Source organism: Phalacrocorax carbo, chromosome 6, assembly GCF_963921805.1.
Source record: "Phalacrocorax carbo chromosome 6, bPhaCar2.1, whole genome shotgun sequence".
NCBI lineage: Eukaryota > Metazoa > Chordata > Aves > Suliformes > Phalacrocoracidae > Phalacrocorax > Phalacrocorax carbo.
Genome location: NC_087518.1, coordinates 1,117,476 through 1,141,961, shown reverse-complemented (window position 1 = coordinate 1,141,961; position 24,486 = coordinate 1,117,476). Strand labels below are relative to the sequence as shown.

General features: G+C 56.4%; 1 long non-coding RNA gene across 1 annotated transcript; it reads right to left on the bottom strand.

Moving 5' to 3' along the window:
* Positions 1-3,907: 3,907 nt before the first annotated feature.
* Positions 3,908-6,905, bottom strand: LOC135313782 (uncharacterized). The gene is made up of 4 exons (XR_010373275.1): positions 6,758-6,905; positions 6,098-6,192; positions 4,703-4,745; positions 3,908-4,316 (listed from the first exon to the last, which is right to left on the bottom strand). It is a non-coding gene; the product is annotated as an uncharacterized LOC135313782 (long non-coding RNA).
* Positions 6,906-24,486: the final 17,581 nt, after the last annotated feature.

The window sequence follows — 24,486 nt, the reverse complement described above, 5'->3', positions numbered from 1 at the left end:
ATCACCCAGCCAAACCGATCTAGCAAACTTCCAAATGGATGAAATAATGGCAGCCATGCACCCGACGCTACAAGTAAGGACTGAGGTCCACCCAGATCTGCAAAGTATTCTGCATGAATCTTTTACAGGCTGCTCTAGCTTTTTTGGCTTATATTTCCCTTTCCCCGAAGGCAGTCTGAAGGACACAGGGCAGCAGTCAAAGGAGTCAAACAGTAGGAAGGAGCTGCCAGCAAGGCCACTTTGATTAATAATACATCATTCCCCAGGCCCGCGGCTGCTCCATAACACATTATTCTCCCACCATCAATTACTAAGAAGGGCAAGAGGGGGCGAGTACCTTTTCACTGAGCTCTGCCCCCCTCAAGCGCTTTCCAGCTTTGCTTTAATTAGGAATACACTTTTTGCCACCAGGCCCTACAGCTGATGACGGACTTTCTGCCTGGAGCTCCCCGCGGGCGTGAATCCGTCCTGCCCTGCCGCCGGGAGCCGATTGCCCCAAGCCTGCTCGTTAGGAAACGCCAGCGGTCCCCGGCGCTTTCAGCGTCACCTCACCAAGACGCTGGGGACACTCCAGCAGCCACGGAAGATGTATTTCCCTCAATCACTGCTTTGCTAACTGTGCCTCAGCAAAGACTCTCGCCGCTCCTCGTGCTGCTGTGTGTGTCACCTACAATGCATTTATCTTGTCATTTGACTGGGTTAACTGCTGCTCATCAGATAAACGGGTTGTAAAATAGCTAAAACAAGAGAACTATGAACAGGCAGTTTTGGCTCCCAGTCAGCTTAGCCTCTTTACGCCTGGATTTATTTACTAGCAGTGAAACTAAACAGAGGGAGAAGGAGCAATTTATAACCGGAGCACCTGCAGAAGAAGCAGCCTCAGCGGCGGCGTGGAACTTGCCGCGCAGAAGCGAGCGGCTTTCTGGATGGTGGCAAATAGAGATCGATAACTCAGCCTGCAAAGAAACCTCTTTTCGTGCCCAGGGTAGAGCTGAGATTCCAGGGCTGTTTCTGGACCAAATTCAGTGGGACGGAAGTGTACAGCCTGGGGGCAAATCTGCAATTTTTAAAAAGGGTTGGTTCAGATTAACCAGACTTTGCCAGAATAATTTAAAGCACTTCTGCTGCTGCTGCTTCTGGTTTGCCTCTTCCCCTTTCCATAATTCAGTCTTCCAAGTAATGACTCCTGCAACAAAAAGTGAGGACATTTCATTATGATAAATTCAAAATAAAGTGTTTTTCTAATTCAGTGTCCAATGAGGGTGACTCCCTTTCCTATAAAACATAATAGATGTTTAATACTCGCTTCCCCACCAAAAATATCACTGCAAAATTTCATTCAGCTTTATCTGCAGATCTCAGGGTACGTGAACTCGTGTGTGTTTGCTCTTCTTTAATTTGCAATTTAATCAGACACCTCTGCTAATTAATTATCTATGAATTAACAAGCAGCAGGAAATACATTCATACACTAATGTGTGACGTAATTGTGAAGTGCCACAACTGTCTGTCTCCTGGCTTTCAGGTGCTGCTAAATAATTGCAAGAAAAAACTCTTCCACACGTCCTTAAATTTGTTAACCAGGAGTCGTGGGTGGCCCTGGTATTTCTGCTCTGCTCTTGCAGGGGCACCCACACCCCGCCGGCCGTTCGCGGGGCACCCCTCAACCCAGGATCACGGGTCCCGCTGGCCTTCCTGGGAGAAAGAGGGTTAAAAAAGAGCAGAAAAGAGAAATTGTAGGGAGTTTGTACTTCTGAGCCTCAGGAAGCGTTACGAACAGAGAAGATGGAAGAAACAAAAATGATTTTTAAGCAGTCTGTAAAGCCGCTAAAGCAGGTAATTCGGGAATCGCGCCCCCGCCGCGCGGAGGAGCGGGGGGCGGTGACCCCCGCTATCGCCCCGCCCGTTGCACGGCCCGGCGCGGCGCCGCCCTGCGCGGGTGCACAAAAAGGCACGTGCGAGGCGGGACGTGGCGCGAGCCGCCGCGGGCTCCCACCCTTGCGGCACGCTGCAGGCGCCGGCTTTCACACGGCGGGGGTCAAAGTCTCCTTTTCCTTGGAAGCTGCTCCTCGAGGCCCGATTCCTGTCCCGGTTTCTCTGCTTGACGCCGCTCTGTCAGAGGCACAGGTGAAGGGAATTGCGTCGTCCCGCGGAGGCTCTGGCAAAGAGACTGCAAACTTTTTGATGGTGCCATAAACAGGCGCTCGGTCCCTGCCTGTTTGTGCACCTTCCGGGCAACGGGACGAGCTGTCACCACTTTTCCCATCAAACCCTTGCCAGATCCTTCTAAAGCAAGTCTCCCAGTACGAATTCCGGTGCTGTCCCAGTATCATCTGTTTTCTCCTCCGGGCTCATGTCGTCTGGGACTCCCAGAAATCATTAAGGCAAAAAAAGATCTTGTCGTTGCCAGCCATTAAGCACAGCTAGCTCTTGCATTATTTCTTTCTCGCTATTACCTTGCTGCATTATTACCTTTCTCATCCATAAACCCTGAAGTGCACATTCGTTCCCCACCCCAGAGCTGCACCTGCTGGGCTGTGCGGCTCCTCCCGCGGTCGTGGCACTGCAGCGCTCACTGCCGGCTCACGCTCTGCTTATAATTACTGAGAAAAAAAGGAAGAAAACCATGGTATTAATTAAAAATCTATTGGAAGCATAAATCAGTGGAAGCTCAGTGTGGCAGATGGTCACAGAGGTCGTGCCTAAGTTTTCCTGTTCGTTAAATAATTTCACCGTAAATTTGCACCCACTAAACCGTTTCCTTCTGTGCACAAATATGGGGTAAGAAAATTTGCATTTTTTACTTAAACCAGTTTTCTCCGTATTGCTCAGAGCTTCTCACTAAAAGCAAAACCTCTTCCTGTGGTTGCTCCGCAACAGACAACTGCACCAGCCTCCAAGAAACCATTCGGTTCCTTCCCGTAGAGCAGATCTGGTGGCTCCCGTGTTCCTGCTGGACAGCATCTACATTTAGCTAGACACTTCCTTGCTGAATTTATAAGCATATGAAAACTTCATACAGGAGGCATCCTTCTCCCAGCTCTGAAATACAGCTGACTTTGGGGAGAAATAGTGATGGCTTAAAAGTGATGTACGAGTATTTAATAGCTTGGGATGAACAGGAAGAGTGGCGACGACTGGGATGCGCGAAGCCCTTCTCTGGTCAGCTGCCAGACAACCAGACGCACGAGAAGGAGCAAGAGGCACAAATCTGTCTTGAAACAGGAGTAGGAAAAAGTTTGGTGGGGTTTGCTCCGCTGTGGACAAACCGACCGGGCACCCGCTGGGTGGGTGAAGGCTCTGCAGCCCGAGGAGTGCCTTGGAGCAGCCGATGCCCCCCACACGGCACAGGGAAGGGGAGGAGGAGGAAGGAGAGGAGGACCCAGGAGCCCCGGGGTGGGGCAGGGAGCTGAGCACGGTGTCCAGCACCCCACGCAAAGCCTCTCAAACACTGCCTCAGCCAACACCATCCCCACAGCCCGTTTCGTAATTTTTTTCCCAACCAATGCCATCTGGGTCATTTGAAATGGATTCACAACGAATCTGGGCTGATAAAAACTGTTTCTGGGCGAAGTTCTTATTTGCCAGAAAGACCCAAGCCCAGAAAACCCCCGTGGTTTTCTCTAAGTACTTCAAAGTTTTCTTCACTAAGTACTTCAAACTGTGGACCTGAATATACCCGGGTGGCTGCAGGTGCCAGCGTCCCCAGAAGTGAGGACAAAAGAGGCGGGTCCCACCAGTCCGCCCGCCCCAGCGCTGGAGGAGAGGCGTTACCGTCGCGGGATGCGAAGCCGCTGCACCGTGTTCTGCAGCAAAGCCCTGTGCGGGTTGCTGGCCCCCGCGGCCCCGGTGAGCCCAGCTCTGCCCGCGCCCGGAGGGGCCCCGACCGAGCCCCGCACCCTCGCGTCTCACGGACACAAGCCTGAATTTCCCATTGGGAAAGTAAGACCGCCTTCGAGGACAAATCCCTGGCATGTGACATCTTTTATAACAAAATGGGTTCTACTGTCACATTTGCAACAAGACGTACGCAGCTCGCGTTTCTGACAGCTTGGCCTTTCGTCGTGGCTAATTTGCACGCTTGTATTTTGAATAAGACGGCGCCCGGCCGCTCTCCGCGCCTCAGTAATGAGATTTTCCGCCCGTCACACATCCTGCACGCTCATATTTTCTAGACTGCATAATTTATTTTGGCTAATCAGCCTCACGACTGCCGCTTCATTTTTCATACATCAGCTCACTGGTAGTAGCCAGAAAATGTTCTTTGCAATAAAACACTTCTTTATCGTACTGAAAGTCTCTTTTGGAGAAGGGAGCTACTAAGACAAAAAGAAAAAAAAGGGAAATCACGCTCCTCCTCCTTAGCAATGCTTGCTGATGTTTTCTTTTTCCATATACCTTTGAGGAAGAAATGGTGCGTTTTGTGATTTTGTGGAAACCTCGCCTGTTTAAGCTGTTCCAGAAAATGCTGAAAGGCTCTGCCCCGTCCCCGCTCCTGACATGAGGGTTTTCAGCCCACGCTACGCGACTGTGGCTGAAGCCCCTCGGCTCGGCAACAGCGCTCGCACAAAGCCCCGCGGCGGGGGACCTGGCGTGGGGGGCTCGTGCCGCGGCGGGGGACCTGGCGTGGGGGGCTCGTGCCGCGGCGGGGGACGCTTCTGATCTCCTGGCAAACGCCACCGACTCACGGGGTTTTCCTTACCTTCATAGCACGGAGCGAGATTTATGACTTCTTCCACCACTACCTACAGTGAACAACAGAGTTAAGAAATGCAGGTGAATAACTGCAAAATAGACTAAAAGCCAAATTGGCTGGAGCCTGGTAAACAATATTGCCCACTGTCCTGCTTTCAAAGGCAAAACCCATTAGAATAACTATTCTTTTTACTACTAAAATTTCATTTGGACTAAATCGCAGCTCTCTGGCGAGCGTCTAATGGGATAAAGGCAGAGGGACGGCAGGCAGCAGCCGCTGAAGAGAAATGGGAAGAGAGTAGCTGCAGTTAGCATTGAGGAGGTGGGGGGAGATGGGAGTCCCTTCCGTAGGGATGGATTTACGCTGCAGGATGGCAGGATGCATCCCATGGCCCCGGGAAGGCTCTGAGAATTACAACGCCTGTGATTAGGCTGATCGTTTCTGCTCTGCTGCCAGCAAGCCTTTTATTTGCCTTCTGGTCTTCCCAGACATGCAAGGTGAAAGGAGACGTTTTAATAGACCAGCGCGAGTCGGCTTGCAGAGATGCATCTCAAGAGCCCATTCTGATAAGAAATATAGAAAACAGGAGCAGGACAGCATGACATTTATTTATTGACAATACACCCTACTAAGCAGAAGGGACTTATTTCTCCAGGGTCCCATCTCACAGCCCGTGCATGATTTTCCCGCAGCCGCAGCACAAAAGCCATTGCTCTCCCTGAAATAACTTCCAACTCCCCCCCGCGGGCACCAGCGCAGCCACGGGCACAGATCATCGCTGTCGCCGGCTCCCCCAGCCCCGGCACCCGGGCTGCGAACAGGCACCAGCAGCCAACGGGGACCCGCTGCCCCCCCAGCCGCCACTGCCCGCCCCCCGCTAGCAGCTGCAAAGGCTTCACTTGCTCTTTTTTTTTTCTTTTGGAAGAAAAATGCTATTGAAGGTAATCAAGGTTGTACGAACCAAACTCTGAATTTGATAGTGCTTTGTGCAGAGACTGTAGGTCGTAATTTGAAAACATTTTCTCAGTCGTCTTCAATCTTCTAATCCCCTTTTAAATGTTATTCCCATAAAATTACATTTATCTCATTCTCCAGACAATTTGGAGATTACTCTATAGAGTATACTCTACTCTATAGCTTTCAGTATTAAAATTCTAAAAAACCATCAGACCCTCCTGTTTGTCTGTATTTGTCAGCAAATATGATAAAAACAATTTAAAAATCTGGTTAGACAGCAACTTGGAAATAATCCCAGAACATAAAGGAGACCTAAAAAATAAAAAAGAAAGCCTCATATTAGCAGAAATACCTAAAGCAGAAATAAATTATAGAGAGGAACTGATGGGTGGATGTAAGTTTTAAGGATCCACCTCCAAGGAGGAAGGCTTCTGGGGCACTCACCTGGGATTCGCACGATAACACTTTCTGTCCCCAGCTCTGCTACGTCGTCTGTAACTGTCCGAAGGACGTCACCTCGCCGAGACGCCAGCCGCCGTCTGTAAGGAGGAGACGGCCCTTGACTGCGCCACAGGGACGCTGCAAAGGTAAACTAACCAGACCTAGCTTAATGTAACAGAGCGATGTTAGTTCTCAGCCCTCCACGAACCAAACTTTTTCCTATGAGGCTGCTTTGCAAAAGAAAAGCTTTGCGTTAAACCACAGCAATGCTGTCGTGTTCCGATGATCAATATCCCCAAAGATCAACAGTCAAGGACACGGAACAGACAGTTGGAGACAGACAATGGGAAATAATATTTGGACTAAATTGGGGGGGAGGTGGGGGGGGAGAAAAAAGGCAGGTATCGTTTCTCATTAAAAAACATCAGTGTGACAAATTTTTAATACTAATGCTCTGGTTGAAATCAGGGGAATTCATGCAAAGCTCTAAGAAAAAGTCTGAAAACAAATAAAATCCAAGAGTTTCAAAAAAACAAATGTCAATTTCAAGATTTAAAAGTTGTATTTTCCCTTTTATCCTCATTAATTATCCCTGAGCTTTGATTTGTGCCCCTTGCAGCTCCTGACGCTGCAGTGTAATGCACTAAAATTGAGTAAAATTACCAGAGACCGCTTTTGCACCGTCAGTTACCAGAGTACACCAGCACCCGCGGGTGGGCTCACACCGTACCTCTGGGCAGGGTCCAGGCGGGGTGAGTGAGGTTTGCTTCCTGAAACAGAGAATCACAGAATCATTAAGGTTGTAAAAGACCTCCGAGGTCATCTAGTCCAACCCCCAACCCAACACCCCCAGGCCTCCTAAACCATGGCCCCAGGTCCCACAGCTACACGGTGGTTGAACCCCCCCGGGACGGTGACGCCCCCACCTCTCTGGGCAGCCTGTGCCAGGGCCTGACCGCTCTGGCAGGGAAGGCATTTCCCCTCATCTCCAACCTAAACCCAAGCCTGGTTCTGCAGAGCTCTGCAGAGCCTTCCTGCCCTCGAGCAGATCGACACTGCCGCCCAACTTGGTGTCACCTGCAAACGTACTGAGGGTGCCCTCGATCCCCTCGCCCAGATCGTCGGTAAAGAAATTAAGCAGAACGGGCCCCAGCACTGACCCCTGGGGAGCCCTGCTTGTGACCAGCCCCCAGCTGGATTCAGCTCCATCACCACAACCCTCTGGGCTCGGCCACCAGCCAGATTTTTCCCCAGCGAAGAGTACGCCCATCCAAGCCATGAGCTGCCAGTTTCTCTAGGAGAATGCTGTGGGAAACAGTGTCAAAGGCTTCACTAAAGTCCAGGCAGACAACATCCACATCCACAAGGAAACCTCACCCACTGGGTGGGTCACCTGGTCACAGGAGATCAGGTTGGTCAGGCAGGACCTGCCTTTCATAAACCCATGCTGGCTGGGCCCGATCCCCTGGTTGTCCTGTATGTGCCACCTGATAGCACTCAAGATGATCTGCTCCACAACCTTCCCCGGTACCGAGGTCAGGCCGACAGGCCTCTAGTTCCCCAGATCCTCCTTCCAGCCCTTCTTGTAGATGGGCGTACCAGGTTCTCGTCAAGGTGTACCCAGGGTCACAGTTAACCCCCACCAGCTCCACTGAGCCTTCACAAGTCGTGTCTCACGTTAACCAGCTCCGCCGCGGCGAGCAGGCAGTGCTCACCCTCCTCTCCCGGGCACAGCTCTGCAGTGATGCGCTCGTCCTGCCAGACACATGCCAAGGCACCGCCTTCGCACGAGCGGTGCTGGGCGACTCCGTCAGAGCTGCGCCGCGATGAGCTGCAGCCTGTGACGGTGAAGAAATGCTCAGGGTTTAAAGCCCATTCTTCTGGAGAGTCCAGAAGTCGACTGAAATAATAAATTCTCCTGGCCAGCACAACCACAGCTCTGCTCTCCGAGGGATCACGCTCCGCACCGGCAGCGAGCACGGCCCCGGCTGCACCGGGTCTCACTAGGCACCGGTCAGAAAGCGCCAGGACGGGGCCGGCAGTGACCGGTGGGTGCCCCGTGCCGCCTCTCCAGCCCAGCTACAGGGCGAGGGCGAGCTCCGAAGGGCAGGAGGGTGCCCCAGCTCCCTCGCATCGCCTCACGCATCCACCCTGAACCCACAGGGCACAGCGGTTTGGGCAAATTATCGCTGATGAGTCTGGGGTAAGATGCATGTAGGGTTTGATGCCAACGGTAAAAACCAAAAAGCCTCGTATGTTGACAGCTGAAACACCAGGTAATGACTTAATTGACTCCATGGTTCCTACCCTGGTACAGAAGCCTGCAGCACTCAGGCTAAAAGCAGAAGTCCATTAGTAACGCTAGCAGCAGTTTACCTCCCAGACCACAGAAAAACAGAAACTGGGAACATATCCTGTGGTGGTGCAATATTTGGAAACCAGAGAGACACGGCGCATCCATTCAGCTGCTTCAGCCACGGCCGAGGGAAGACAAGTGCTCGGGGGAAAGGCATCGGCTGCAAGAAACAGACCACCCCGCTTCCCCAGCCCGGCCGCGCCCGGCCGCAGAGGCAGCCCCAGCCCCAGCCCCAGGACAGCCGGAGCTCAGGGCGCGCAGGCACCGGCTCCTTCGGCCAGGAGCCCGCGGCTCCTCGGGGCGGCACCGCGGCCGGCAGCACCGGCGTGCCCGTAGCGAAGGGTCTCACCTGGACGCGCCGGCGGATCCCTCACTCAGCTGGATGCAGGTTGTGGAGTCACCATCTCTGAAAGAAGTTCAGCGGTCGGTATTTACACACTCCTATTTCGTCAGTTTTTTGTGCCACGAAGCCCCTTTTCAGAAAAGGGCCTGAAACCTCAGGTTGAGGAATCCCTGCTGACACCCCGAGCCTTTCGGACGTGGACACGTGAACTCACACGAGTCTAAACAGAGACAGAGACCCAAAATTAAGAGATCCATGCAGAAAAACAAAAAACTCAAGCAAGACCTATCATTAAAAATTCAGCATAACAGTGATTTAGCCCAGTTCCCCTCTGGGTGGTACTGGGCGGACCGGCGGCGGCAGCAGCAGCGCTGGGACTCGGCGGGGAGGTTGGCAGCCTGCGGCTGGGCGGGGGCCCCCTGCCCGCACGAGGCTTTGCAGGCGTCCCAGTGCAGAGCTGGGGGCTGGGGCTGCTCCCAGCAGCAGCAGTCGGGCAGGGGGCCCCTCGTCCCCTCCTGGCTGCGCAGGCCAGCCGGGCCCTTCGAAGGTTTAAACCAGCAAGAGGCAAACAAGTGAGCAAAGAAGTTAGAGGGATATTGCAGGGGAGGGCTGCCAAAATGGGAAAGTACGGCTTGAATGAAATAAATGTCTCGAGGCCGGTTTAGCTGTCAGCTCTTTAAAACGTCTCCCTGCGCTCTTTGTAAGACAAACCAACCAGAACATAATTTTCCAGGAGCTCGCCAATGCGCATCCTCAAACCAAAACGACGCAAATCCTCGCTTCTGCCATTGCACTTGCCGCCCCGCAGCACGTCCCCGGGGAGGGCTCCGACACCCCCGCCGTGGGGCAGGGTGGTCTGGGGGGGCACGGCCAGCACCGCCCGGGGGCCCAGCGAACTCAGCTGTCAACGCCATGCATCAATAACCGCTGCTTTAAAACGCTGATGATTTAAATGTCCCAGTTAAGCTGACTTTGGCAGGAATAAAGCTGCCCTGGCACCAGCCAGGCCGGGAACAAAAGGTTTGGACCCGGTTGCTATCGGCTCATTTCAGAAATGCAGCGGGGCAGCAGGGCGCGTTCGTCAGCTGCATCCAAAGCTACTAGTAAACACTGCAGGGTAACGAGCCGCTGCATGTGAGGTTTGTCCCCAAAAGACCTATGAACAATGTATAACTTTTTACAGGAAACAATCATTTATATAATTCCCGTGAACTTCTGTTACCGCGCCAGGGGAGGAGGGAGAAGGGAAGGCGTTAGTCATGCACTAGCAGATTTTTTTTGACTTATGTAAGACTTTTTTTCTTTCTTTTAAAAAAAGAGGCTGCATCTCACCCTGGAGGCTTCTCGCGAGCCCCCTCGCCCCCAGTCATTTCAGGGGTGGGCAGTTAGGAAGCCTCGGGGTTGCAGAGAAAGCTGCTAAGATGGGGCTTGACTCCTGCAAGGAATAATTCAATCTCTTCTGCCAAGTAGCACAGGGAGCTGCTACAGAGGGACAGCGCAGAGCTTTCTAAACCACAGCCACAGCGTGCAAGCCTGTGTTTTAGTGACTGGGCACCCTTGGCTCCGGGGACCCTGGCGAGCCCCTCCCTGACCAGGCACGCCTTGCAGATGAGCAGACACCTGCCCTGGTTTGGGCTCAGGAGGTGATGGACTCATTCAGAGGTACACAGCACCCCGCCGGGGCTCCCCACAAACTCTGCACCAGCTACATTGTACGAAGCAAGTTCATGTTTCAAAGAGGTGAGAAGAAAAAGGAGGCGACTTCCACCTCGAGGCACATCGGTGTCCCTCTCCTGACCGACCCCACAGGGCCAGCCCGGCGCAGGACTCATCTTTGCAAGCCCCGCGAAGCACCTGAAAGCCAAGTAATAAAGTAAAGGATGTTAGTAATCCCGTTAGCGCTGGCCCCGCAGCTGTTTTCTTCCGCGGATGTTCCCCTCCCGCCCCGCAGCAGCGCCGCTCTCCCGGGACGGGCGCTGCGGATGCGCGACGGGCTCAGCTGCTGCCCCGCTCTCGGCCTCCAGTGTTTGCCTCCTGCCTCTGGGCTGCTCAGCGCCTCCCCAGCTCCACGACTTGCCTAGTCGTTATCAAAAACATAATTTTTAAAAAGGCTTTTTATGAAGGGCATGGAAAAAGAAGCAAATGGATACAACAACAGTTTGAAGACAGAAATTCATCACCAATTCCGTGTCTTCACCAGCAGCACATAAGGGGATGTTTAAAGCTGCTCTGTCAGGAACATTTATTGCGTGCCGGATGAGATGGGTCAGGGTGGGAAATGAGCACATCTGCTCTGAGCCAGCGTACGAAGGCTTGGGCTGGTGGCCAGCATCAGCGATACCCCCCTGCCACCGGGAGCCTCCCGGGTCGCGCGGGGCCCTCGCAAGCGCCGCAGAACCGCATCCCGCCACGGCCGTCAGAGGCTGCTCAAGCTTTCAGGAAGAGCAGCCAAAGTGTCTGCGCCGAGCTCTGACTGCGGAGCCCAGGCTCATCTAATTTTCAAAATCCCCCAGGCAGTTGGTTATCTTAATTAGGATATTTATCTTTGTTAAACAGAACCGAACACATTTGCATGCCCACGGAGACGGGTCTTATTCATACTAATGGCCACTCGGGTGGAATTAGGAGCTGTCAAGAGGGTGTCTGGCCTTTGGATGCCAACAACGGGCATGATTAGATTTAAAGGGCTGGGATAAGTTTTGCTCCAGTGCTGGAGCTTCATTTCCAAGACGCAAACCTCCATTGATTTTGTAGCATCAAGTACTCCAAGCATAAGCCTCTTAAAGATTTCTGGGGAGGGATGCGGTGTCTCTAAGGTACAGAACAGTAATGGTTTACCTGCAACGCTTACTCTAATCTTGATGCGTGAGATGTATTTAAAATTCAGTAAATTCCATTTTCTGCACTTTGCTCTCATGAAACACTTAACCAGAACGCTTCGACAGCTGTTGCCTTCCGCCCGGCTGACGAGTGAAGCGGTCCTGAAGCGCACCAGGAACACAGTGCTGTTTTTCAGCTGAGCTGCAATCATAAAAAGGTTTCCAGCTCCACACAGCTCTAGAGCATTTACAGAAGATGGATAATGCTGCAATCCCTAAAGCCTGCTAAAATCTAGCTTCTAGTGTTTCTATAGGGAGTGAGCCTGTAGGTGTATATTAAGGGGGGGGGAAGTTAACAAAAGCTGGGGAAATACTCTCCCATACTTTCTCCCTCTGCTACAGTGGCCAGCTCAGGCCCAGGATACAACTCCCCCGGTGGGGGCGAGCTCAGACCTGGCTGCAAGGGCTTCAGCAGATGCACTCCAGCATTGAAACCTGTCCTGTAGGTGTCTTGGGCATGTGGACTCCGTGCTGGGGGTTGGCTCTGCAAAAACTCCTCCTGCCTCGCAGACATCCCTACAGAGGAGGAGTTCGTAGCCGCAGAGACCTCCCGCACCGGCTGCATTGCTCCGGCCAGGAGGACGGAGAGCTAACCCAGCAGAGCAGGCACCTCAGAGCTGGCCCAGCACGTCCCGCTGGAGCCCAGCCGGAGGGCAGGGAGGGTACAGGCGGCCGGGGGGCACCGCCGGCGGCACAGGCAGCACCACCGCGCACACCGGCTCCCTGGGACACCTCCACTGCAGAGCCTAGGGAAGGGCTGCAGCTCCAGGGAGGTGGGGGATACTGTTCTGGTACATGCTGGAGCAGGAAGGGAGACAGTCAGAGAAAAATATTAAAATTAAAACTAAAACCAGATGCACCGAAACCCAGCACGTACCGCAGCGGCGCTAACTGGTGCCAGTTTCCCCCACATTGCCTAGCTATCACCGGGCAGAGCCAGGGGAATTCACTTTTTAAAAAAAGCTTTGCCAGTTTCAAGAGTTGATCTCATCTGGCAAACCCTCTCCACAGGAAATTAAACGCATGCTTGTGGGGAACGTCTCCAAGACACATGCGCACCCACCCAGGGAAATCACGGCTGCGTGGCTCGGGCTGTGTGTGCTCCCGCTGCTCTGCCCGGCAGCAGCAAACCCCCCGGGCGCTGAGCATGCCACGGTTAGAGGGCATCAGAGAGGAAAAAGTGCACTACACGGCCCAAGGTGGATGAGGTCCAACTAGAAACTACGAGGGTGCAGTTAGTACGTACCCTTATCAACAAAGCCAACGCAACAGACTGGCTGCCGACCGACAGCAAGTTGGGGGGCAGGTCGGAGCAGAGACCGGCAGCCTGCCGCTGCCTGAAGGGACCCGCAGACGCGGCCGTGCCCGAGCTGAAGGCAGGGCAGGGTCTCTAAAATCCCTCCCAACAGGGATACCTGGGGTGGGCCCCCCCCGCCAGGCAGCCCCGGACCATCCCTCGGGCCCTGGCGCTCCCCAGGAGGGGATGCGCCTCTCTCCAAGGGGCAGGCGACCGCCCCAGGCTCGATACTGGCTCCACGGCCACCGGTCTCAGGGGACCCGTGGCTGCATGGCTGCTGTCACCAGCGGCACCGACAGAGCCGCGCTCAGGGCAGTCAGACTCACGGACACTACCGGAGAGGCTGCGCTGGGGGGGGATGCCCACGCACAGCCCCACGCCGTCAGCTGGATGCAGGCTTTGGGCGTGCCACAGCACAGCGCTCCATTTCTGTTGTAAACAGGGATGGAAAAATCTTTACCTCATTTGCTAAAAGGACTTTAATGTCTTTACACAGGGGAAAAAAAATTAAAATGTATTACTAATTTGGATTATTTAATTCAGTCAGCAAGAATGAAAGCACTTGCTGCACTTCAAGCCCAGGTTCAAAGCATTAATCACTCTAAATTCTTCCAGTGTTTCCTGTACATTTCATTTCAATGTCACTTTTTCATTCATTAGTTATGACCACGACAAGTGACAGACTGCCCTCAGGTGCATCTTTAAAGCCCGTACAGTGAATGGTTGTTGGATCCACCTAAGTATTGAGTTATTGCATCCACCTGAATAAAAGGCAAATTACCCTCTGAGCATTTCTCGACAATTCATTATCCCAAAGATGACTGAGGGAGGCCAAAGTTTCATTTCAGAGCCGTCTCCTGTTAAACTAGCAGGTCCTTGCTGAGGCTGAGTCGCGAAGTCGGGGCACTGCCGCGCTTCCAGCGCCAGCAGAATCTTTCCAGAAGCATTTGCAGAGTTAAAAATACATGCTATGCTATTTCCCTCCACAGTGAGGAACAGGACCCCTTAGTTCAGTGTTTTCCAGCCAGCCCTCTCTTTGCCGTCTTCTGGGTTTGCACTTAAACAATCTTCCACCAGAAGAAATTACCTGCCCTCAGCCCATTAAACCGCGGGACGGGGGAACGAAGGAGCCCGCTGGCCCGTCAGTCGGAGGTGCGGCTGCGACGCGGCCGGGGTCCCTGCCTCGTGCGTCTCACCAGCATCCCGCGCGGTGCCGGGCCCTGCCGAGGCGCATCGCGCGGCGACGGCCAAGCCGGGCTCCCGCGGGGCTCAGAGATCGGCCCCCCTCCAGGCACAGCCACGAACCACAGGTGACTTGGCGGCGGCAGGGGAAGCCGCTGCTGAAGGCAGGCTGTGGCGTGCAGCGGCGCGTGCCCTGACCGCACCGAGCGGCCGCAGCTCTGCCGCTCCCCACCGCGCCTCCGCCGGGCTGCGGCAGCTCCCCGCCCAGCGGAGAAGCGCCTTTCATCGTGCCAGGGTGCCGGGGGGAGTCCTGGACCACGGGGGTCCGAACAGCACCAGAACCGGCACAAGAAGAGCGAAGCAGATGTTGAGGAGGCACAGGGAGGGGAAGGAGTGGGAAGCGGGTTTGGACACTGAACAAGGGGTCAAGCCCAAAGCAGCTCCAGAAGGTGAAAAAGATATATTTTTTTTACCTTGGTTTGCCAGAGAAAAGATCAGCTCAGAAATAACAGCAGAAAGCAGCCCCAGGGGGTTACAGCAGACCCGATGGGCAGAGGGAAGTCACAGCCCACCCCAGCCAAAGGCTTTAAATGGCAGCAAGGACACCAAGTTTTGGCATCTGAGGGGCACAGAAGGCAACTGCGGATGCTACGAGCTCCCACCCCCCGCTGCAGACCCCAGTGCTTCGTAGGTGGGACGTTATCCACATCCCCTCGCAAATTACTCCCACCCTATTATTGTACGGGTGCTGCTAGTTCAGGGCGGCGAGCACTACTGCCCCCCACCCCAAGTGTCTGGTAATTTGTCTCTAGGCTAAAACACGCTCTGTTGGATAGTGCTAGGGGCTGTGCCAGGGTGCATCTCGGCTGGGGAGAGGCCAGGCACCCCCTGCCAACACCAACGCCATCCCTCCCTGCAAAAAGGGCCTGGGAGTCACAGCAGAAAGCAAATCACCGCCCCACAAGGTCGGGCTCCCCTGGGCGCTGGGGAGCAGCTTCCTTGCCTGCACACGAGGAGGTAGGATTTGGATGATGGGGGATGAATGCCAGAAGCAAAAGAAAGCCAACAGCATCAGTACAAGAACAACTGGAAGAAGGCAAAGAGAGACACTCCCGGGCACGAATCCTTCTGCATTTGTTCCAATGTGCAACTGAAATCTGCTCCTTTCATCATGCCTATAAACAACTTCGTTGTTCACTGTGGATGATCCTCTCATAAAAGGGAAGCAGACAGCAATGGGGCAGGCATAAAAGACACTAATACAGTGGAAGGACAAAAGAGAACACAAGGTAGCCCGGCTGGCCCTGCCTCTCCTGCTGCCCGGCAGGCTTTGGAGCCATCCCGTTCTTCCCAGCATCCCTGCGAGAACACAGCATCTTAGCACCAGTAATGATGTACACATACTCACACATACTCATCACATTTAAGTGCAATTAAGACCTTATTCCTTGATGCTCTCCTACTGAAAGCAAGCTCAGCACACGCCTGCTCCCAGGGACCTTCCCAAGAGCGCGTGGCTCCGCTCCCAGCCAGGCGCTGGGTGCTTCGCTGCAGCCCCCGCTGGGTCTGAGGCTCGGAGGATCAGGGGTCCCTGTTCTGCTGTGGCGGGGGGTCAGGCTTTGAAGGGTAGTACAACCAGCAAGCAGTGAATTAATCTCTCAGTTTCCCCAACCAGCTGTTCACCTAATCCCACGTCCACCAGCTTGTTCGTATGTCAGTTGGTCTGACGGAGGATACGTGTCTTCTGACACCCTTGGGTGGGCTTCTGCCCTGAGACCCTTCCCGGCATGACCCCACAGTCGGGCAGCTGCTCTGCAGACCTGTCTTTGTAATGATAAAAACCGCAGAGAAGCCCCGTGTGGACACCAATACCTCTCACACCTTGTATCTCTCACTCTCTAAACGCCTCAGAGAAATGGCCCTGGGCACTGGTGCAGGAGGTGCTGCTGCTGCTGCACGCTGGGACTGGGGGCACAGGGAGCTCCAGGCAGGCCGGGGGGCTCCGCAGAGCTTGGGGTTGACAATGCTGGACCCTCAGCTGGCCCCTGACCTGGTGGAGCAGGCACTACGTCCCTGTGCCGCTTCGGTAGCTGCGGATAGAAACACCTTAATTCATCCTGCCATTTGCCACCTCAGGCGCATCTATTTTATCTCAGGAAAAGTTGCTGCTTTACAAGGAAACACCATTTATTGAAAAAAGAAAACAAGAGTCTTTGAGGAGGAATTTATGGGAGCTGCTTTCTCAGTCAATATTGTCTAAAAAACAAATGGGTCCTGCTGCACATCAAAGGCGCTGCCACACGTGCTCCATGAAATATTGCTTTTGTTCCTGCCCACCCAAGCAACAATCCCTGGCCCCTCTTCACGTTATTGATCAAGAGTGATGTTGTCATCAAATTTTCTAAGAGAAAAGTACCACAGCAGGGATGATATCCTATGATGCACATATTTCACTAAAGACAGGCTGCTCCAGTTAGAGAAATCTATTTTAAAAAGAAAAAAAAAATATTAACCCTCCCAGATTAGGGATCAGCTTCATTCTTCCGTTGACAACATTGTTTGAGTCAGTTCCACTGAAAATGCGTCAAATTTCCCATCCTGGGGATGAGGACAATGAGTTTCAGCTGAAATAACTGTCCTGGATAAGATTTAGAGTCAAGCTTGAAGAAAAATTATTTAGAAATCATTTGTTTGCTATCATGCTCTTCGTATCACCTTTGCTGATTTTCCCTTCTAATAACGTACCCAAATCTCAGTATTAAGAAATGCTGAGAAAAAAAGTCCTGGATAAAGTTTAGTTCTTGTGCAATGCAGTGACTGTTCCTGGTATCAGGACAAAAACACACTGCAAAATACTCAGAAATAGCCAAACTAGATATTTTTTAAAACAAGCCAATTATCGTGTACGTAACATCTCAGGCAGGTGCGGCAAGAAGGCGTTGCCCTGCTCCCGGGTCACGGCGACAGAGCCCGCAGCGAGGCGCCCGCGCACATCACTGAGCCGGGACTAAACGGCGCCGGCTGCTCACGAAGCCCACCGGCGACGCGGGGAGCGTCGGATCTGCACCGTGGTCTCGGAGGAGATCCTGGTCCCGTGCGTTCCCCACCGCGGGGCGGTTGCAGCCGAGCCCCCCCGGCGGCAGGGCGCAGCGACCCCCGCCCCGAGGGGCTCCAGGGCGCCACAGCGAACGGCCACGTCTGACCCTTCACTCCCCGGCATCCAGGGCACTGTTTGGGCTGCCTGGATCACATCCATCTTCGCGCCAAGCCGTTTGCGTCCAGAAACGGAACCGCGCCCGCGCACACCAGCTCTCCTTTGATTTGCACACGCTGTTGGATTCACGCGGCAGTGCTCAGGTGGACCGGGCAGAACTACAGCGCAACGCACACGCCATAAATATACGTCTTAGTGCCCTGCTTGGTAACTAGCGAGGTAGTAAGCCAAGTTAAAGGCACAAGGGGACTATAAATAGCAAGAGTCAAGTGGTATTTAACACCCAAATGGTGAGTTTGCCTCCAGTTTCCTCCCCCCTTTTCTTTTCTGGCAGAAAGCTTGGCAGAGAAAAATCTCTTATAGCACTTTTGCACAGATCTCAGTAATGGGAATCTCTGAATGGTTCTACAATATAGTGCAGGCAAAAGTCTCCATCTTTCAAAACCCAGCTTTAGCTCATTTGTAAAGTGCTTTGAAACCTTTATCGAAAGCCTTGCCTTTCTCAGATAAAAATGTCACCAGCTTCAGTCAAGAGAAAGCCTGAAGGATGCATTCCCCAAAATACACTGAATTCTTCCTTAATGGTCCCTGGGGATTCAACCAACTTCAAGTTTGGAAATACTATCTGAAAATAACGCAGTGGTTTCCAAGGGATGAACCCCACACACATACAAATGCCCTTCACGGGGGCCAGAGGACCCTTCTGTTCTGTGAAGTGTTGGGGGAAAAAAAAGAAAACAAGAAGCAGCGCTCGCCCCCAGCATGCCCACGGGAACAACTTTGCTCTAGGGTTCAGTGTCTCTTGGCTCACAAACCATCAGTAAATCTTGCCGAAGCGTGCAGGACGAGGCCAGCCACGGTCATGACGCAGCCATCACGGTGCAGCCCTCGTGCCGTGGCCCCACAGGACGGCGTGGCTCTGGGGCTGCTCGTGGGGGTTGCCCAGGTGCCACGGCACGGCCCCCGCCACCCCCACGGCTCCGGCACGGGGCACTCGCCCCTCTGCCCAGGGGGTCAGGGCGCGGGAGAGGTTTATCGTGTTTTCCCACGCACCCACATCAGTGGTTATTGGGGAGGGGAGGGCAGAAGCAGCGTCGCTCCGGGGTGGCAGGTGATGGGGCTTAGCTGTGTACTGGAAGAGAGGGCCAGGACACTTCAGGGAGTGCCTGGTTTGGATTTGTGCCCTGCTACCCACGCGGCTGTTTCCACCAACGTGCTGCATAGGGTTGTCTTTGTTTCTAATCCAGCTTCCCTGTTCTGGCTCCGTCTCCCCCCACAGAGACCTGACTGTGGGTGCATTGGCACCAGTCTCAGGTATTAGCACAGAAATCTCCCTTCTGCCTTTCCACTTTTCCCCACCCCTCCCATGAAGATCTCAGCCCAGAGCAGCTCAGCTCTAGGTTTCTCTCTCATCAGGCACAGGAACGGGTCTCTGCACAGGGGTGGCTAAAGCATCTCTGGTTTCAGAAGCCCAAAGCAGCAGCCAGTTCTGCGGGCAGACGTGGCTCTGCTCCAGGCTTTGCCCATGGACCATTTTCCTCAGGGAGCAATAAGCTGTGCTAACTCGTTAATATGGGCCGCTTTGATGTTGTAACGCTGCAAAAGGCCGCTCCAGTTGACGCCAGGGATAAGGCACAACACGACACAAATTGGCGCAGGTGAAGCCACAGCAGCAGCTGTGCGCCCACCGCCACGGCTCTCCGTGCTTCTCTCATGGAAGGCACAAATCCCGTGGGGACAGAGTTGGGCCACCAGCCACATCCAAATACTTCCCCTGACCTCAGTCACTGATCTTTAATAAATCTTTACTACGGCTAATTTAATCTTCAGCCAGAGCTCCAGGGCAGGGAGGCAGCTTTCCCTCGGCACGGCCAGGACGGAGCAGCCCAGGCACACCCGTTCCCATTGCTGGCCCCACCTCCGACACCGCTGAGGATGCACAGCCCCTTCCTGGCTCAGCCGCGTCGCAGAGACCCGGTGACCGAACATGCTGCGAGTCTCAGCGCTCGGCCGGGGCCGGGCTCGGGAAAGCCCATCAGCCAGCCCTGGCCACCACCATGCACCGGCCTCCCAGGGTGGCTTTCTGCCGTCCCCTCTCCCAGCAGGGAGCATTGCCCCGCCACTGGCTGTGCGCACACACACTTTTTCTGAGCTCCCCCTGTGCCCAGACCAGCCCCACAATGGTGAGGATGTGACCAGGGAGGCAGCCACAGGCCCAGCCACTGGAGAGTTTTTGCACCCTTTCAGCCATGAGACCGCGTGGCTTTTCAGCTGGGCCAAGCTCAGCACAGGCCAGCCCAGTGTCAGGAGAGCAGAGGAATATGAAAACATGGATTTTTAATTTTTTTGTGCTCCCTCCAAAGCCTGTGGGTCTGACCACCCATCCAGCTTGAGGACATAAGGAGGAATGAAGGAGCAAACCAAGGAGAAAAGAATAAAAGCCTCCAAAGCAGTATTTTGCCAGCTGCAGTTTTGACCCACAAAACGAGGCTCAGCACAGCCTTGGCAGAAACCTTTCTTTTACCTGAATGCCAAGAAAGATCATAGCTATGTGATTTTACTTCTCTCTCCAAAGCCCTGTGGCATCCTCCAGCAAGAGGCATCAGCGAGACCCACCATGCAGCCACCTCAGACACCACCGCTGCCTCCAAGCTCAGGGAGACGTGCTGCTCGGTGCGCGGCTCCGGAGGGGGCGGCCGGGCTCCCCGCAGCCCCCGTTCCACGCCCCGCGCAGCGCATTGAGCAGCAAAGCGCCAAACTAGCACAGAGCGACTCGGCGCGCCCCGACCTGGTCCAGCGCCCGAGTCTGCTCCCAGGGCACCACGGGCATCTTCAAGCCGTAGGTTCCTCCCTAACCCCACGTTGTTCTGATGGGCTTCACCGTCCCAGACCGGGGACGCTCCTACGGCGTGAGGAACATAGCAGCTCTGTGCAATCATCTCTGATACACCAGGCTGGGAAGTACTTACACATATTTGTGTGTGTTTTTAACTTTAGATGGAAATCAACACATACATAAGCGTGCAGTAATGTGGAAAGCTAATTTAAATGCACATACTGCATTTGCCCCATAGAAATTAAGTAATGCACTCAATTTATTGTTTATACTTAATGATTATTAGTGCTTCAGCCAGGCAACTGTACCTGTTGGAGAGAAATGACTCAGGTCGTAGCTTTTAGCTGAGCAGAAGTATCCTCAGATGCAGCCACTTGGCCTTTCAGACAGGCATCGGATGGTTGAACACGGGGCCGGTGCCAGAGGGGCCCACGCGAACACCCCTCAGCACGTCACGGCCAGCCACGCAGGGCACCCACGGGTTAGCAGCGGGTAAGGAAGGCGCAGGTCTCCTCGCCAGCCTTGGCATCAGCCCTTGGATGCCGGCCGGGATTGCACGGTTTAGGAGCAGCGCGTGCTCCGAAACAACGGCCCCACGTCGCAGCTACGAACAAGGGAGCTGTGCCCGTCACGCGGCCGGGAAAGAGGCCGGTGCTCAAGCTGAACAGCGCGCTACCCACGAAGCGCTTCCACCACACGCGTGTTATCAAAGAGGACGACTGCAGGTGCGTTACACGGATAGCAACGAAACCCTTCACACTCGGAGCACCTTCCAGCCACCGGTTACACAGACGCTGAGAGCTGCGGACGCTTCCGAAGGCGGGCGGCTCCGCGGCCGTCTGCTACCGACGGCCCCGACCGCACCCGACGCGGCTGGTGCCCGTGCGGGGCGCCGCCGAGGGAGACCCCGCGGGGCCCCGCAGCGCCGGCGAGCGGCGGAGCAGGGGGTGCCCCCGAGGGGTGCCCGGCTGCCCACGGAAAGCCCCCCGGGCGCCCCGCGGCACCGCCCGCTCGCCCCGCGCCCGGCCCGCTGTGCGGGGGGCGGCTGCCGCCTGCTGGCGGCGGGCTCGGCTCGGCTCGGGGGGACATCGGGGGACACGGCACGGGGGATTACGGCTCGGCTCGGGGGGCCATCGGGGGGACACGGCACGGCGGGGCACGGCTCGGCTCGGGGGGACATCGGGGGACACGGCGGGGCGGGGCTCGGCTCGGCTCGGGGGGCCATCGGGGGACACGGCACGGCGGGGCTCGGCTCGGGGGGACATCGGGGGACACGGCGGGGCGGGGCTCGGCTCGGCTCGGGGGGCCATCGGGGGACACGGCACGGCGGGGCTCGGCTCGGCTCGGGGGGCCATCGGGGGACACGGCACGGGGGATTACGGCTCGGCTCGGGGGGCCATCGGGGGACACGGCACGGCGGGGCTCGGCTCGGCTCGGGGGGACATCGGGGGGACACGGCACGGCGGGGCTCGGCTCGGGGGGCCATCGGGGGACACGGCACGGCGGGGCTCGGCTCGGCTCGGGGGGCCATCGGGGGACACGGCACGGCGGGGCTCGGCTCGGGGGGACATCGGGGGGACACGGCGGGGCGGGGCTCGGCTCGGCTCGGGGGGACATCGGGGGGACGGGGCGGGGCGGGGCTCGGCTCGGCTCGGCTCGGGGGGACATCGGGGGGACACGGCACGGCGGGGCTCGGCTCGGGGGGACATCGAGGGGACACGGCGGGGCGGGGCACGGCTCGGGGGGCCATCGGGGGACACGGCACGGCGGGGCTCGGCTCGGCTCGGGGGGCCATCGGGGGACACGGCACGGCGGGGCTGGGCTCGGCTCGGGGGGACATCGGGGGGACACGGCACGGGGGATTACGGCTCGGCTCGGGGGGCCATCGGGGGACACGGCGGGGCGGGGCTCGGCTCGGGGGGACATCGGGGGGACACGGCACGGGGGATTACGGCTCGGCTCGGGGGGCCATCGGGGGACACGGCACGGCGGGGCTGGGCTCGGCTCGGGGGGACATCGGGGGGACACGGCACGGGGGATTACGGCTCGGCTCGGGGGGCCATCGGGGGGACACGGCACGGCGGGGCTCGGCTCGGCTCGGGGGGACATCGGGGGGACGGGGCGGGGCGGGGCTCGGCTCGGCTCGGGGGGCCATCGGGGGACACGGCACGGCGGGGCTCGGCTCGGCTCGGGGGGCCATCGGGGGACACGGCACGGCGGGGCTCGGCTCGGCTCGGGGGGACATCGGGGGGACACGGCACGGCGGGGCTCGGCTCGGCTCGGGGGGCCATCGGGGGACACGGCACGGCGGGGCTCGGCTCGGCTCGGGGGGACATCGGGGGACACGGCACGGCGGGGCTCGGCTCGGCTCGGCTCGGGGGGACATCGGGGGACACGGCACGGCGGGGCTCGGCTCGGGTGGCACGGCACTGGGGGACACGGGGGAGAGGGGGTACGGCTCGGCTCGGGGGGCCTTTGCCTGCTCTGGGTCAAACACTCACCGCAAGGAGCAGCTCAGCAGCGCGGGCGGTCCTCAGGCCTTCAGGTGCTGCGGGGCGTGCGAGGCGCACACCTTGCACGCCTGCCCTGCACCTTCCCACCGGCGTGCCCTGCCCAAGAGCCCGGCCAGGGCCCAGGCTCCTGCCCACAGCCGCTGCCTGGCTGTGGATGGCCCCGCCGGAGACCCCGGGGGCTTTTTCCCCGGGGCAGGTGCCCAGGAGCCTCCCACAGCACACGCTGCCCTTCGGTGGGGGTGAGAGTAAAGCACTGCCAGCACTGGAACCAGCTGCTTGCTGGTGCACGGGGAGAGGGTGGGTGAGCAGCTACAGACCAGCATAACACTGGCAGCCTGCAGCACCCCTGCACCCCATCCCCTGGGGCTGTGCCCCCAGCTGTGCTAATCATAGACTGCCCTGAGTTGGGAGGGACACACAAGGACCATCAAGTCCAACTCCTGTCTCTGCACAGGACACCCCAAATTCACACCGTGTCTCTGAGGGCCGTGTCCAAGTGCTTCTGGAATATCGCCAGGCTGGTGCCGTGATGCCTCCCTGGGGAGCCTGTGCCAGGACTCCACCACCCTCTGGGGGAAGGACCTTCTCCTAACACCCAACCTAACCTTCCCCAGCACATCTTCCTGCCATCTCCTCAGATCCTAATGACCTGTGAGAGAGAACAGGTGGGCCACTGCTCTCCAGCCAAGTCCCACCTGCAGCTGAGGCCACCCTCTCCCCATTAAGGTCCCAGGCAAACCACTGCTAAAAGATTGCCAGCCCTGTTTCTGCAGTTGCCCCACATCAGGGATGGATTGAAGAACTCGGGGAGGTCTCTGCTCCTCTGCACTGCCCGGCTGGGGAGGGAAATGAAGCCATAAACCAGTGGCAGAAAAAAACAATGGAAAGAAACATAAACCAGTCTCTGAATAAACTGCCAGCTGCAGCTTCTCATCAGCTGGGCTGCGAAGTGCACTCTGACTTTACTGGGGCTGTTTATTTAGATATAGAGCTTTTTATCCACTCAGCAGCTCGAAACGCTACCCAGAGCCCTGGCTCTCCCAGGCAGGAGAGGGTGTTTGTTGCCGTACAGGGCAAGGAAGGGTGCTCTGGCCGCACAGCAGTGCTTTGCACCTCGACAGCCTGCGCTGGAAGCCCAGGAGGGGCTGCGGGGAGGGGCAGAGTCTGGCGACAGAGGCCAAGGGTTCCCCATCTCCCCAGGCTGCAGCATCGCCTGCTTTGGGGTGATTCTTCCCCAGCTTGCTGCTCCCCAAGCCGGGCAGGGGGACAGCCTCTGCCTCACAGACGTCGCTGATGAAGGCTGAACCTTAATGTGTGCAGCACCATGCGATGCAGTGGTCAACAAAGTGGCAATCAATCAAGAAGAATTATAATAAGGGCTGAATTAAGAATGTGCATGGATGGGATGAAATTAAATATTAATAGACACCCATCACTCAAGCTCATCTGTCTTCGGCAGCATGCTTGAGTGAGGCCATACGTGACACGTGCAAGGTAATCCACTGGCTAAATAAATGACTCCTGGCTCTCCAGATCACCGTGTAAGGCCATCACAGCCGGGTGCTCCTCGCGGTGCTGTGGCAGCAGGCGGCTGAGGGATCGCGGCCGATGGCTGCTCGAGCAGTGCCAGCTGCCGCTCGGCTTCGCAGTAACTGCAGCGGGAGGCAGCCCCGAGAGACGGCCGCACCCGGGAGCGAGCCCCGGCTGCCAGCGCTGCGCCAGCAGCTCCGGCTAAATCAGCCTGCGGCGAGCCCCGCCGCGGCGGCAGGTTT